General features: G+C 30.9%; 1 long non-coding RNA gene across 1 annotated transcript; it reads right to left on the minus strand.

Moving 5' to 3' along the window:
- Positions 1–11,154: 11,154 nt before the first annotated feature.
- On the minus strand, positions 11,155–11,983 carry LOC148253311 (uncharacterized). Its single transcript, XR_015821800.1, has 2 exons — positions 11,584–11,983; positions 11,155–11,507 (listed from the first exon to the last, which is right to left on the minus strand). It is a non-coding gene; the product is annotated as an uncharacterized LOC148253311 (long non-coding RNA).
- Between the last annotated feature and the right edge of the window lie 5,723 nt (positions 11,984–17,706).

Below are 17,706 nucleotides of genomic sequence, written 5' to 3' on the forward strand. Positions count from 1 at the left end.
AATAGTAGAAATAGTAATAGTAGTAGCAATAGCAGCAGTGGCGGCTGTAGCAGCAGCAGTAGGCAGTAGTAGTAGTACTATTACTTATAAATACCCATGTACTTGAAGGCTTTTAACATTAACCACAAATCAAAAGTTGAGTTTCTCAATTAGTCTCTCTTACTTCTTCCTATCATATTTCAACAAATTATTATATTTAGCTAGCCTATCTCTTCATTTTTTCTAACAAAAACAAATCGAGCCTAATTGTTTATTTTGTCATTTGTCAGTTGATTTGTAGATTAAAATTCTTCTTCAATTGAATTAATATGACAACAAAATATTTTTTTCCTCATTTAAATTAATTCAAGTAAGAAAATTTTTTTAAAAAATTCTGGATAGTTAATGGAGTATTAAAATAAACTAAATTTTTTGTATTGTGTTAGATATAATTTTATTAAAAGTTTTAAATAATTTTGTAATTTAATTTTAATAGAAATTATAGTTCCAACTGTCTAAGTTTAATATAATTTTATTTGAAGATTTATGAAAAAAATTAATTAATTAATTTTAGTATGATTATAATTAAAAATGTATAATAAATAAATTAACTAAAAAATAATTATATGAATCATAGTAAATCTGCTCATTTCATATTGTAAGAATTATACTATGGACAAAACATTATTTTACTATTTAAATTTTAGTCCATTTAAATTTTTTTAAATGACTAAAATAGTTAAAAGTAAATATGAAATTTTTTTTAAAGCTAGAAATAATAGCAATATTTTATCACTTAGACAAAAATCTCTGAATAATATATTGTCACTTAGACAAAAAATAGTAAGAAGTATAATTGAGCTATAATTTTTTATTGTGCGTATAATCTTATCGTTGGATCATTTAAATTTACTTCAAGTCAAATTTACATCCAAAATAACGATAAATACATAGAAGCCGGTTGGAAAGTAAGTCATATGATCTTTTGGTTCTTTTTCTTTTCAGATGTTGGGTTAAATTTATTCTCAAACATAATTAAAACTACAATAGAAGGTTAGCAACAATTATTATTATTATTTTTCTATTTTTATAGAGATATTTATATTTTTTTATTAGATTAATATGCATATGTCATTAAAAAAATTATTTTATTAACATGTGTATTTTTGTCAATATTTTAATTCACTTTGTTCTGCTCGAAAGGACATACCTCTTGATTTTTCTTTTCCAAAATTTCTAGACGTGGTTTAGAAATATATTCTTATAAATTCACAATTTTTTGGGTAAAAATATGAATATATTAATTTAGTAATTATGTATAATTTATTTTTATTTTTTAATTGAGAATTTTTTTTATTGATGTTAAATTAGGATGGTTGGCATATGAAGATGAGGAAATTGTATTTTCGCTATCACAAAGATTTTCTTTTATAAAGAATTTGGCTACTTACATGAGCTGGGGAAGAGAAGTATTTAGTCCACATAACGTACCTAGCCGAATAGTCACTTTCCATTAGGCCTCAGTAATGGAACAAATGCAATATATTATAAAGTTAGAATTGTTGATGAAACTAATCATTGTCTTATTGATTTGTGGATACAAAGGATATCAAAATTATGCTTTGAATTTAGGGAGATCTAAAGAGTTTGGTCTTGCATTTTTTTATGGTGGTCTTGGAAAGTTAAAATGAAATTAATCTTTCTTTAAATTACTTGATAATGTATTATCTTTTCTCTTAAAAGAAATTTTTAAATGTTATATGTATAATATATATATATTTGTTTTATGTGTGTATATATAATATTGAGGTGTGGTAGGAAGAAATAAATATGGCAAAGTATATTTCCCAAGCCTCCATCCCATCCTTGGTTTTATGTTTGGATGAGATGTACTAGATAATTATGTTTTTTTTGAATTTCATTAATATCATTAAGAAATAAGCAAAGCAAGCATAAAGCAAGTAAATTAAACATTAGAATAGAAAATTTTTATGCTGGAAAAATTCTAATTTTGTAAAACATTAATCTGAACATTTTTATAGTATGACTGGATCTAGTCCGATCAATTATAGTACGAACTGACAACCAATGTTGTTATAATTTTTTTGTTTGATGTAGTTCATTTCGTATTCTTATATTCATACATATAAGAATATGTATATTCTTATTTACATTCAATTTTTTTATCTATTAATAAAAATGTGTATTCTTATGTACATATATTCATTTCATATCACTTTACTTCATAAAATGACACATAATCATGTAATTAATGAATTAAATGCATCTTTTAATTAATTGCGTAAAAAATCAATATTCCTTGATGATGTGGCTTAGTGTAGTGCACACCTTACTAACTGTATATATACATATATATATATATCAAATAAGATTAATTCATTAATAACAAAAAGTCCAGTGTCTTCATTTTTTTTAAGTAATCAATTCATTAAGAGTTAGGAAAACATTACAGCAATATTGGGAGGTAAACTCTCCCAAACATACAAATAAGAATGGGAACTAGCAGTCTGCGCAATGTTATGGGATACCGTTGCCTTGTCTTCGAACCCAACTTATGGATACATTAGCTCGAAGTGCCAGCAGAGTCCTAGGACATTCAATAATGAATCTGAACTCAGAACAATCTTCCCCATTGGTCGTTAAAGCATTTTTTACCATTTGTGTGTCTACTTCGACAATGCTCGACCAAGTGATATTCGAGATTATATATTGCAGTGAATTACGGTAGTCAAGTAGTTCAGTTAGATAAGGAGATCGGCACCCTCATAACCTATCAGAGAAAACTATCAATACTCTTTCTGTTGAGTCTCGGACGACTGCTCCCTATCCTACATTATAACTTGCATAAAAAATTGTACTGTTCACATTGCATTTCCAGACCCAGGCGATGGAGCTTCTCACGGCAAGGACCTTGACTTGGTGCGCGAGAGTTGTACCTTGCCTCTGTCTATAACTTAATGTGCATGTCTCCGTTCATACGAAAACTTCCTCGTTAGAATGATGGAGGTCTACCTTCAAGTCCACAAAAATTCATTCCGCTCAAGTTAGAGGCACCATAAATAGCAAAGTATCTCCGTTAACTCCCGCTTTACCATTTTTTTAGCTTGATGTTCCATCTGTTTGAATACTTCTTGGTCTGTCTTACCTAGAAGTGTATACCTAGTTTTTGCCAACAAGCCCTGGCTTTTTTCACAATCAAATAAGACATACTCGGTGGTTTCCTCCTTGTCACATCTAGGGCGCACGTTCACAATTCAAATCCCTTTCTCCTGCAGTTTAGATTTTACCAGAGGGATATTATTCAATAATCTCCATGTGAAATTCTTAATTTTGGGGGGGACTTCTAACTGCCACAAATACTTTCACATGTTAAATGATCATTGTGCATGGTTTGCATGGAAACCCATCAAATGCTGGTATGCCAATTTTACGATGTATTTACCATCCTTCAAGTGACTCCAAATACATTTGTCAGCCCTGCTTCTCAGGCTTATTGGAATACTCATAATGAGATCGACTTCTTCATCCACAATAGACCCCTAAGATTTCTGTCGACATTTATTTTTATTTATTAAAAAGTTTCATCTGATGATGTTGTTTTTACTAGTACCATTGAGGGCATTAAGGATTCCTTCTACAACATGGATAGAAAATACTAATCACTTAACACTCAAATCCCCAGTCCACCTACAGTAATTGGTATCACTGAACTCTTTCTCAAACATGTTCAGTATGGGGCTTTGTAGCCTTGTCTGACTAAGGCACATCAGTTACCAAAAATGGTTACACATGCACCCTATTTCTCTAATACATACTAAACAAGTTTTATAGTCTTTCAGTAATTCTTTTATTTTTATTTGTTGTTATTTCTAATTTTCTTATCCCCTATTGTAATATTCTTTAACTTATTTATATTATTCCAATTTTATTGCTTATTTGGTTCCTTTTTAATTTTTTAATTAGTGTTTCTTTTATTTGTAATTTAACTTAATATCTTTTTTTATTCTAATTTCATTTGTTATTCCAAAAATTTTGTTATCATATCACTTTACCACTTTGGTCAATGATTCATAATTTAATTGTCTATTTATTTTATTAATGTAATTTCTGAATGTACTTACATTGGTTCTCCATTTGCTTTATTAAGGTATTATTATTATTTTACTATTCTTTTATTTTCAATTTATTGTTCTTATGACCTTCTTTTTTGATTAATTTTATAAGTGTTTAAACAAGTTTAGTGGCAGACTTCTACTTACCTATGTGTTTCTCTTGGTCTTCCAAGTTCTTGACTTTAATATATTTCAAATCACTAAGCTTGTGATTAAAATTTCAAAATCATTTTTTGTATTCAATTGTTGGTTATTTCCTTCATTTCTTTTATTTTTCCATATGTACATACATATGCTTATATATATATCCACAACACACAGATTTATATCCTTAAAATTTTTTTGTACAAGTAACTATGCCCATATAAATATAAGTATTCATAGTAACATATACTAGAATGACCCGTACTCTAGATGATGTCAGGAGTATCCATGCATATCAACCACAAATTGATGCTAACTCGAATTAACATAAAATGCAGAAAAATTAATTGTCTATGACTTCTTCCCTTACAACATTGGTGAAATTTAAAATAGTTACCCCGTAACATGAGATGTTAACACTTTTAAAAAGCTAGATAATGGTTTAGAGTTTGAAAAATTAAGTCGACACTAACTGATGTTAACATATATCCTCCACACCCTATAGATCTCATTATTTCAGCTAATCTTGAGTTTTTTCTTTGTTTTTGTGCTCTGAAAAATGGGAATAAATGAACTACACATACTCAATAAAAACAATTTAATACCCTAACCTTCAAGATTTATAATTGTCTACCTCTCTTCTCTTTTTTCTTGACTCTCATATTTCTTTAATCTTTTATTTGTAGTGAACATAGCTGACAGTATTGTTAAATGGTTATAATTACAATTATAGTTTTATTTTCTCTATTTACACTGACAATGCACACCCATTATTTTCACAATATACTATAGTAACATCAACATGATATTCAATAATATAGTATGGTTTACGCTTACAGTCACAGAACAACACGCTTCACGCATCGACTCTAACACAATATAATTTACTAAAAGGGTTTTCATGATAGAAGATTGACATTTTGGAGAAAATCAATCAGGGTCCTAAAAACCAGAATATAGGATGAATGGCTAAAAGTAAATTAATTTAAAAATAAAAAAATGGAAAAGTATGAACGAACATTAGAGACGAAAAATAGGTGGGAAATCTGGGCTTATTTTGAGGGAGAGTCAAGGGGAGGAAACAATATAATGTAGGTTTTATTTGCAATGATTTAAAAACGAAAATTTGAACAAGTGATAGGTGTTTGAGGGAGAGAATGGATGGAGAGATATGGGAATAAATGGAAAGGGTTACAAGGCAGAAAAAGGGAGAGGAATTGGACGGCCTTCTAGGGGACTATGGTGTTAAACTAAAAACCTTCCTAAGGAAATATGTGTTGTTGTTTCTAGTGTGTGGATAAACTTTGTGTGGGTGTGTGGCCAGCTGGTGGTTGGAAAGTGTGAAAATGGTGTACCTAATCTACCGTATTATTAACAATTGTGTATTGCATTTGTATGTTGTATGTTGTGTTAATAGTTATGTGTATGTGAGTGGTCAAATATGGGTTAGATTTCACATCATTTCCTTGTCACATTGTCTGTTGATTTTCTTTACTGTGTAATGCATTAACCTGATGTAGGTTATTAAATGTGTTACATAAGTGGATGGCCAACTTGTGGTCGGAATGAGTGTGACACTGGGATATTGAATATACTACTGCCTATTTACTAATCTGGACAAACCGTCTATAAAACTGAATGTTGTGATGGGTTGTGTGAGTGGCCGAACAACGATCATCTATGTAAGAGACTAAAATGACATCGTTCTGGGAGACCCCAAAATGGCACCGTTTTAGGCAAAAACAAATAGAGGCATGTTTACCTCTGGTCAGGAAAGATGAAGAGGCAAAAGTGTGTATGCCTCTACCACCGGCCGAAAAGAAAAAAGAGGAGACCTGCACGTCAAGGAAGAAGGGTCATGTAGGACTCTTTCTTCCCTTCCCTATAAAACGCAAAGAGAGGGAAGGAAATCGGTGCAGGAAGAGAGAGAGAAATATAGAGAGAGAGAGAGGAATATAGAGAGAAGGGCTATGGTTACCATCAATTTGCAACCGAGAGAGGAGAGGAAGAAGAAAAAAAAAGGCAGAGGAGAGGCTAGTGCTACGCGCAATGGTGCACATGAGAAGAAGATGACCTGTGCAGCAACTTGACGTGTGTTTTGTTGTTCTGCTGCTCCCTTCAGCGCGATTCCACTATATCTGTGTCAGATATGAGGGCGCGAAGTGTTTTATGGTGAATTTCGGCCAATCCATAGCGATGATTGGCGGCGAACGGCAGCGGCGCATGGCGATCTGGTGGAGGTGCGTATGGAGGCACGCGGACTTCTGATGGTTTTACGCAGTGAGTCCTTGGAACCCAGTTCGAGTAAGTGAGTTCAAAAAACCCTAATGGTTTACTGTTTTACATTTAGGGTTAATTAATCCTATTTAATTTTAATGCAATAAATTGTTTATCCAGTTTAGAATTAGGGATAAGTCTAGACACGGATGTTTGAAATTAGGGGATAACCAATTCATTACTAACTTGATATGAATATCACTGTAACAGGTTGATCTTATACATCAGAGATAATTTCACGAACAAGCTTTAGACAGAAATCAGGTGAGTGCGTAAGCAATTACAAATGTAGTTTAATCTTTCTAAGATACTAAAACTGTAACGTTTAATAATTGGTGATTAGGTGCAGGATTTTGATAATCTTTTACTATTGATTGTTGTGTTCCTATTTATGTTTACTACTGAAATTGCTGATGAATTATTTTGCTATATTTTGGTAACTGAATTCGTATATGTACTGGTCGCTATGTAATTGAGAATATATTAAGGATATGTAGAAGAGTCTAGGTTGGTGAATAGTTCCAGTATGCGTATTATAGGTATAAAATATATTAAATAATAAAAATTAAAATTTTTTTTAGAAAGTTGAAATAAATAAATAGACATTAAAAGATTTAAAAAACTCATTTAACCGGTATCACCGAGGGGTGGGTGTGTGTATAGCCTTTTATCGTGTGACTGTAGTGAACCTTACCCGTGGATACGACTTTAGCCAAACATAGCAAAGCAACAAGTACTGTGAAACTGTAAACTAAATACTGTATATTGCAAATTGTAAACTATGAACTGAACTATAACTTATTCACATTGCAAAAGGGATCCTTATTGCTCTCGTTGATACCGACGGAAATGGCATCTCACGATGAAACTATTATTAATAGGATATAAATCGATAAGAATAAATAGAGAGTCATTTGTAATGTTTATAATACTAAAATATTGAATTAATATCTATTGAACTGCTTATTGTCTAAATTGTGATATTGAATACTAAATTATGTTATTTATTGAACTGTTTATACCTTGAGTTATGATACTGAAATAATAAATTTTGAATTTTTACTAAATAAAATGATTTATAAGATTTGGTTAATGAATTTGGGTGTAGATACCACGTGCTTTCTGAATTAAAGAGAAAAGTGTTAAACAATCTCCGTCAGTAGTTTTATGTTCTCTACCAACTTGGATAGATTATCCTATTATTTGTTGGTACTTACATACTTATTGAGCATATTAAGCTCACTCTATTTATTATTCATTTTTTTAAGATTAGGATATTCATAACCCTGCTCCTGAATAATGAAAGACTTGCTAGAAGATCATTTAATTTTTATTCTAATTCGAACAGTACTTAATGTTAATGATTTCATTTTTAGTGAGTGTTTATTTTAGATTTTAGACATGCCTTATGGATATTGGATATTTTGAACTAAGTTTGCAAGGGATGTACTGGGAGGGTGTTTTAACCTACAAAGGAGTGGCTGAAAGGGGCAACTGGGTAGACCAAGGATGAGGTAACATATGGGTCATGAAATAGGAGCTGTCATGGTAATTATGTTGAAATTCAAGGGAAATTTAGGTAGTAGTGTGATGGGAACCATATAAGCAAAGCGATAAATGTCTATTTGAGTGGGAGAGTGATGAAAAAGAGTAGAGAGACTATTTGGGACAAGTCAAGGAAGTGGATAACAGGCTATTTGTACCTGTGAGCTTTGGGAAGAGTATAAGATATCTAGAGAGAAAAAGGGGACTATCTGGAGTGAGAGATAGAGTTGAGGGTGACTCCGGTTTAGGAATTTCATTGATTTTAATACATTGTTTAAGTCTAAATTTAACTTTATGGGCATGGGTAGGCTCATTCCTGTTTATTTATAGATGCAGTGAAGCAGGAATCAGGACATGATTCACCACCAGTGGAATCCAATACATTAGGGGATACAAAGAGAGAGTAAGCGAGATTTACACCATTATACTCATACAGACATAACATCTAAAATTAACACACATGTATAAGAACATCTTTATTATTCACTGTGGTATAGTGTATGTTGATAGGAAGCTAAGTAGACTTGATAGGAAAGTACATGGGGGAGGTTATGCCTTTTACATGTATATTTGTAAGGAAGATTTTGATTGTGTTCAATTAGATGATGATGAATTTGACAAGTATGTATTACTTGGTAATTTAAAATTACATAAAGTACACGCACGCACGCACAGGATATATGTACTGACATGCAGAGATAGATATATATATATATAAGCATATATATATATAAATATTTGTTTTCAGCTTCAAACCTTTCCTTACATGTAACCTCACCTCGCTTCTCTGTTTTCATCTATCAACATAAAATAAATTTAAAGCTAGAAAACCATAATTTAAAAGAAAAATAAAAACAAGTGAATAGTCTCTGTTGAGTTGAATCCTGCATAAATTTCTTATTAAAAAAACCCACTAGTTAGATTTAATTTTTAAGGACTTTTAATAGCAACTTGCACCTTCACATGAATTTAAACGAAAAGGGGGGTTGGAGCTCCTCTCGGCATTCAAGTTTCCCTATCTCTCAGCTTTAAACCTTTTCTAAATCTACGTGTAAATGCATGCATGGTGTGAATGAGGAATTAAATCGAATTAGCAAAGGAAGGAGAAGTGAAAAGCTCACCGGTGCCGTCCTCCTTCTCCGGCAACCCAGCATCTCGATTCTCCACTAAACTCGATCACTCTTCTTTATTCTTCATCATGCTTCTACTCGACAGGGGTTAGCAGACCACTCTATTCATACTTGCCCTTAAATTTCATAGCCATCTAATCTTTGCGTCTGTGGCAACAGAAGGACTATAGGATCAAGCCTCACTAACGGTAATTTTATACTTTTTATTCGAGCAAAATCTGGGTTGTTGGGTCTCTCTACTCCACAAATCAGGACCTTCTGTTCTCCTGGCTGTTCGATCTTCTTGGTTTTTAGTCCCAGTTGCTCGTTTTCGAATTACCCCTTAGTTGTTTGTTCGGCATCTAAAATGCTAGTAGTCTAATCTGCACACCCTCCTGCTTGTGCGGTTGACCACACATGTAGGTCAGCTGGCTTGACAGTCCATGTGGTAAGGCGCTATTGGTCAGTCTCATCTGTTGAGGTGTCCTCCATTTCTAGAGTTATGTTATTCCCCTTTTTGCTTAATTTCTTTTCATCTGGGTTTCCTACCTAATTATAGTTTTGCCCCTTTCGAATATTTGCTTTTCAATTATATTCTTATGAATATAATTAATAAATTTTCAGGGTTTTTCTTAATTGTTTAAATTTACATGGGCTTTCCTTTTAATTCCAAAATGCCCCTATTGCATAAATACAATTTTAGTAAAAATTTATTCATATAAACATCATGATGTTACAAACGAGTATCTTTTATAAAATTTTTGCACTGAAAAGATGAGATGAAATAAAATAACTAAGATAATCATATCCACATACATAAATTTAAAACTATATTGACTTTTATATTTACATGTTCATCTACTATAACATTATACACTATTGACTATTATCTTTTCATAAAATTTATATTTTCCAGTGTCCTTAACTAAATTTTATTGTTAGGTGAATTGATCTTCCATAAAAATGCATCATCAGCAACCCAAAATACACCATCCACCATTAAAAGCCCAACACCTTTAACTAGACTATTAACAATAATAAAGAATGTTTCTTTAATAGCTAAAAGTTTTGCTTGATTTGAATCTAACATAAGTTTTCTTTGAATTTTGCTCTTATTTTATTTTAATTTTAGTAATTTTTCCTCTAAATTACGAAAAGTCTTAATCTCTGTATTCTCAATTAAGTTTTTCCCATGTACTCTCCTTAAGCATTGTAAATTTCCTTTACTTTGTCTAATAGTTATGTATTTTCTTTGTAATTTTTATGGTGTAATCCAATTTAAATTTATAAAATCACTCTAATTAATTTTTATCAGACATACAGGGTCTGTTTTTTTATTTGATTATAAGTATTTATAACATTTTTCCCTTTTTTTTTTCCTTCGTGTATTAATACCCTTGTAAAGCCCTTTATAGATTTTTATATTTAGTCCATTAACAAACTTCATAATTAAATGTAGTGTTCCCCTGTGCCACAAGCCCAAACCCACCAGTGCTTTTTTATTTGACCCATTGCAACTTCCTAAGCACCTAGCCCATCCTTTAATTGGGCCGGTAGTCCAAACTCCCTGTTAAACATACCTTTTTCTTTAATATTATTATTATGTACATTTTTTTCTTTTATTTAATTTCATAATTTACATACTCTGGTTTTTGCCCACTAGTAATTTTGGAATATTTTTTTTTTAGTTCGACCCATTTTCTATTTTGGGTTTTACTCCATTTATGTACACAGGTATTTGTATGCATATATTATTTGATGCATACAGTCACGCACAAACACTTACATAGCTATATATATATATTTATGAACTAAAACACACTCAGTATATATATATATATATAAAAAACACACACATATAGAATGTATACATATACTCATGCATGCATATATGTATATATATATATGCATAAATAAGTATATATCTATACATAAAGCACACGCGCGCATACACAGTATATATGTACTGACATGAAGAGATAGATATATATATAAGCATATATGTAAATATTTGTTTTCGGCTTCAAACCTTTCTTTACATGTACCCTCATCTCGCTTCTCTCTTTTCATCCATCAACAGAAAATAAATTTGAAGCTAGAAAAATAGAATTTAAAAGAAAAATAAAAACAAGTGAATAGTCTCCGTTGGGTTGAATCCTGTATAAAATTTCTTATGAAAAAAAACCCACTAGTTAGATTTAATTTTTAAGAACTTCTAATAGCAAGTTGCACCTTCATCTGAATTTAAACGGAAAGGGGGGTCAAAGCTCCTCTCGGCATTCAAGTTTCCCTCTCTCTCAGCTTTAAACCTTTTCTAAATCTACATGTAAACGCATGCATGGTGTGAATGAGGAATTAAATCGAAATAGCAAAGGAAGGATAAGTGAAAAGCTCACCAGTGTCGACCTCCTTCTCTGACAACCCGGCACCTTGGTTCTCACGCTTCTACTCAATAGGGGGTAGTGGACCACTCTATCCATACTTGCCCCTAAATTTCATAGTCGTCCAATCTTTGCATGCGTGGCAACAGAAGGACCATAGGATCAAGCCTCACTAATGGTAATTTTATACTTTTTATCTTAGTGAAATCTGGACCGTTGGATCTCTCTACTCCACAAATCTCTCTAGCCCTTAACCGTTCGTTCGACATCTAGAATCCTAGTAGTTTGATATGCACACACTCCTGCTTGCACAGCTGACCACACATGCAGGTTAGCTGTCATGGCTATCCATGTGGCAGGGCGTTATTGGTCAGTCTCATCTACTGAGGTGTCCTACCTTTCTAGAGTTACGTTATCCCCCTTTTCGCTTAATTTTCTTTCATTTGGGTTTCCTAGCTAATTATAGTTTTGCTCCTTTCTAAGATTTTCTTTTCAATTATATTCTTATGTATACAACTAATAAAATTTCAGGGTTTTTTCTTAATTGTTTAAATTTACATGGGCTTTCCTTTTATTTCTAAAATGCCCCTAATGCATAAATAAAATTTTAGTAAAAATTTATTCATATAAACATCATGATATTACAAATGAGTATCTTTTATAAAATTTTTGTGCTGAAAAGATGAGATGAAATAAAATAAATAAGATAATCATATCCACATACATAAATTCAAAACTATATTGACTTTTATCTTTACATGCTCATCTACTATAACATTATACACTATTGACTTTTATCCTTTCATAAAATTTATATTTTCCAGTGTCCGTAACTAAATTTTATTATTAGGTGAATTGATCTTCCATAAAAATGCATCATCAGCAACCCAAAAGGCACCATCCACCATAAAAAGTCCAGTGCCTTCAACTAGACTATTAACAATAATAAAGAATGTTTCTTTAATAGACAAAAGTTTTGCTTGATTTGAATCTAACATAAGTTTTCTAATATCTTAGAAACAATAAGTTTTCTTTTCAATCAAAATGTTGTTTTTACCTTGGTAACTCTTTCTCATTATTTATTATCTGTCATGCAAAATTTTTTGAGTTAGTTTTACTTTCAATATTTGAATGTTTGTTGTAGGTGTAGACGGTTTGTTCTCTTGGTTGACGTTAATGCCACCAAATTCCCCTATTGTGTTGCAGCAATAAGGTTGTAGTTTCTTTGTAGCTGAACATGCCTAATTTACAATTAATAATACTATTAAAATAAATTAGATTTTTGTATTGTGTTATATATAATTTTATTTAATATTTTAAATAATTTTGTAATTTAATTTTAATAGAAATTATAGTTTCAATTTTCTAAGTTAATATAATTTTATTTGAAATTTGATAAAAAAATTAATTAATTAGTTTTAGTATGATTATACTTACAGAATGTATAATAAATAAGTAAACTAAAAAATAATTATATGAATCATAGTAAATTTGCTCATTTCACACTGTAGGAATTATATTAAGGACAAAACATTTTTTTACTGTTCAAATTTTGATCCTTTTTTTGTAATTGTAATTGTGTATTTTATTAAAAAAATAGTCCCAGATTTTTAAATTCTTTAAAATGACTAAAATAGTTAAAAGTATATATAAGAATTTGAAGTAATTTAAGTCTTGATTAGCATGATGTCTCTCCAGTTGTAATTTCACACTCTTTTTCTTCTTGTTGTTGCAACTCTCTCCCTCCCTATTCGTCCTTCCCTCTCTCTCTCTCCATTCTCCAAAAAACTGTTGTCTGTGACTTTTTTTTCTCTAACTTAATGGAGCAAATATAAAGAAAACAAAATGGATGCCCCTTAGTTTAACTAGGTTGAGGCTGGGTTTATAAGTATGAAAAAATATGGGCTAAATAAATTCTAGAAAAATATGGGCTAAATAAATTCTAGACCTTATTTGATTTTGGACATAATAAAAAGAAAACTATGTTTATAATTATACATTTATATGTTATATATCACACCCACAATACATAAGAATGGACTAAACATTTTTAATGTGCTTGAGTTAATTAAAAAATTATGACCTTTTTGATTTTGTACATAATAAAAAGAAAGCTTGGTTTATAATTATACATTTATATATCACACACACAATATATTAGAGTGGGCTAAACATTTTAAGATGTAGTACATCATTTGTTGAGTTATCAACTTTACTCTCACTATATATATACACCAAGTAGTTCCTATATCTATAAAACCTCATCTATAGATAATTATGTTATGTAATTAGTATAGTCTTCCCTAGAAACTGGACATGAGTATATGCCACTTGAGAACCATATATTAATGCATCTAGAATGATAAGTATGGTCACAAATAGGAAGTCTTTGCAAAATTTCTCCAAGTGTAAAGTCGTCACAACATATAACACATTTATCTTTATTACCATGTCTTTTAGTATAAGGATATCTCGGGATGGCATCCAATACTGGGTCTAAAAATTCTAAGTCCATAAATATACATGGTCATATTTATATGTGCATGCACACACATATACACAGAAGCACATATATACTACATAATAAAGACTGCCTGGCATGTATGTGTGTGTGTGTGTGTGTATATGTATACATATATACATGATAATCACTAGAAATAGGAAAAATATGAGTCTATAATGGCAAGGTTCTTACCTACCGTGGATAGAGTTGTCATAATAGTGATTTAATGACTATTTTATTGAAGTTCTTTTATGGTTATATCATTTTCTGTGGCTATTTTTCTAATGTGATTCAGGTCCCTATTACAGAAAAATTACTACAGTTGAAGAAGACTATTTATGGGGAAAAGCATCAGAGCGCTCTTCAAGGAAGAAAAATAAGTAGTGTCTAAAGCAAAGTTCACCCCTGTCGTTCGTGGGCTAGATCAAACGACTAAAACCCATTCGTGCACATATCATCTGATTGAACGACCCAAATTCTTTCATGACTAAAAGTCAAATGGACAGTCCAGATTGCATCCTGCCTAAAATAATCTAACAACCAAAATTTAAGGAAATGTAAAGACCAAAAAGCCATTAATGAAATCGTAGATTCAACGGTCACAGTTGAAAGGGGTAAAACTGAACGACTAAGGGTTATTTTCGTACATAAAAAGACGAAAATGGCCCCGATCAATCCAACGGTCTGATCTTCATTGAAACCGATCGTACGACTTATGTTTAAGATATATAAATAAATCATAAATCCAAGTCCTCCCATTTGAGAGGAATCGAGCGAAAGAGATGAGAGAGAACGACATTTTCTGAATATAAATAAAATTAGTTTTATGAATTTTCTAGAACTTTTGGTATCATTAATGGTAAAGAAATGCCCTATTATGGCTCAAACATAAGATAATTATTAATACCATTACCGAGTCATATTAGATTTACTTTCTTTCTTGAAAATGTTCTTTTATCACTTTTTCAATTGCTAAGATAAAAGTAAAAAAATTACATTTTCAATGGCTTGTATAAAAACTACTTACTATATTTTCATTAGCTTAGATAGAACAATTTTCCTAAACTAAGGCTCTCATCAAACTCGGAATAACACCTTTTTAATATTTTAAATGCAATCTCTAAAATTATTCCTACTAGGCCCATAAGTTGTTTTCTTACAAGGGATTCACAGATATCAGGTTTATAGGGAAATAATTTAACCACAAATTTTGGTTGAATCTACAAATTAAAACTTCATAAGTAGCTTTTCGCGATTCTCTCTTTAGTTTGTTCCTCTCTGGCTACTATGTGGGCATGCAGATTAGAGGTAGATTAGTATGGAATTATCGTGGAGAATAAAATGAGCACTTAGGGACTATGAGTGGAAACAATTATACTGAACATAGGTTGAAGAGTGAGGAAAAATACCCTAAAATAGGTAAACCAGAATATGAAATATGGAACTGCAAATGGTAAGGTTAATAACTGAGGATATATAGCAGATGGTTATTGTGTTGGGAGGGTGTTTTAACCTGAAAATGAGTGGCTGAAAGGGGCGGCTAGGTAGACTAAGGATGAGGTAACATATGGGTTATGAACTAGGAGCTGCCATGGTAATTATGTTGAAATTCAATGGAAATTTAGGCAGTAGTGTGTTGGGAACCATATAAGCAGAGGGATAAATGGGCTATTTGAGTGGGAGAGTGATGACAAAGAGTAGAGAGACTCTTGGGACAAGTTAGGGAAGTGGATAACGAGCTATTTATACCTATGAGTTTTAGGGAGAATCTAAGATATCTAAAATTTTCCTTTAGAGGGAAAAAGGGGATTGTCTGGAGTGAGAGAGAAAGTTGAGGGCGACTCCAGTTTAGGAATTTTATTGATTTCAATACATTATTTAAATTTAAATTTGACTTCATGGGCATGGGTAAGCTCATTCCTATTTATTACAGATGGAGTGAAGCAGGAATCAAGATATGATTCACCACCAACGGAATCCAATACATAGGGGATACAAGAAGAGAATAAATGAGATTTACGCCATTATACTCGTACGAATAATAGCTAAAATTAACACACATGTATAAGAACATTTTTTTTTCATTCACTGTGGTATAGCGTATGTTGATAGGAAGCTAAGGAACATTTTGATTGTGTTGAATTAGATGATGATGAATTAGAGAAATATGTATTACTGGTAATTTAAAATAGGATACCTTAACTATTATAGGTTGCGGGGCGTTATAGGATAAAAAGAAATTATAGGTAGTGATTTGAGTTTAGGAAAACACCCACCAGGGTGAATGAGTTACTGCACTGTAATGCAGATTCTGATTGCTTGAGGTGCTGATCTGGGTTTACTAAGAGATTTATGATCATCCTGTTATTTAATGTTGTTTTTCAAAATCAAATAAAATAGGAGGGTGATCCCGATACAATCAACCTAGTTCTTGAAGCATGGAGGAAACAAGAAAAGGGAAAACTAAAGCTATATAGGAGTGAGATTAAATAGAGGTTCATACAGCGAATAAGAATACAAGAACAATGCTTCTGAAAAAGAGAAGAAAAAAAAACAGTAAGAGGCAGTTTGTAGATAAAGAAAATTTATACATTCAGTTGGTAAGATTTTAGAACTATATGAATGTATGAACACATGTTTTAGATCTTCTCAAATTTTGTTTATCTGATATATATATTTTCTTGATATGGAAGTTTACGAGCACTTGTATATGGGTTTTCGGGCTGGGTCATTACACTGTGCGAAGTGATGCATGATTTTAAAATATTGTTTTATTTTTAAATTTGTGTAAATTTAAATTCACAAAATTATATATTAGTTAATAATAAAAAGATATAACTTTAAAAAAAATAATAAAAAGATATAGTGAAATTAATTATTTTTGAAATTATTTTGTTTTGGAAAATATTTTGCCTTTTATGAAAAAGACAATTATTTTATTTGACTTTATTTATTTCATAACATATAAACTTTATAATAGAAACACATATATACATCAATACATTTGCTTATTTCATAAATATATAAACTTTATAATAGAAACACGAATACACATCAATACATTTTATAAATAAAAATTATAAAACTATTTTTTGGTTTGCTATTTGATTAGGTTACTAGAAAGATATTGGTGGGTTTCTATTAGGTAACATCCTAGATATTACAATTCTAAAGAATATCAAAATATTTATTAAATTGAATAATCTAATATTTTGACGAATTAACTAATTATTAACAAAGATTAATTAGTTTTTTATTATTAAAAAATAAAATAATACTTAACAACTTATTATTAAAAATTAGCAACAAGAAGCAAAAAAATTAAGTTGTACAGAAAAATAATATGCAAAAAATTGAAGAAGACAAAAAAAAGAAATAGAACAGTTTTGTAACTATAAGAGGAGTGCTTGCCTAGTTGCACTTTAGGATGCAGTAAAAGAAAAGAACAAGAAGAATGAGAAGAACAAGAAAAGGAAGAATAAGTTGTAGTAGTGGGAGTAGTAGTAGCAGCAGCAGTCGTAGCAGTATTTGTAATAGTTGCACTAATAGTAGCAGTAGCAATATTAGCAGTAGTGCAGGAACAATAGTAAGAGTTGTACCAATAGTAGCAATAGTAGCAGTTGTACCAGTAGTAG

Source organism: Carica papaya, chromosome 6, assembly GCF_054855325.1.
Source record: "Carica papaya isolate Zhongbai chromosome 6, ASM5485532v1, whole genome shotgun sequence".
NCBI classification, from domain to species: domain Eukaryota; kingdom Viridiplantae; phylum Streptophyta; class Magnoliopsida; order Brassicales; family Caricaceae; genus Carica; species Carica papaya.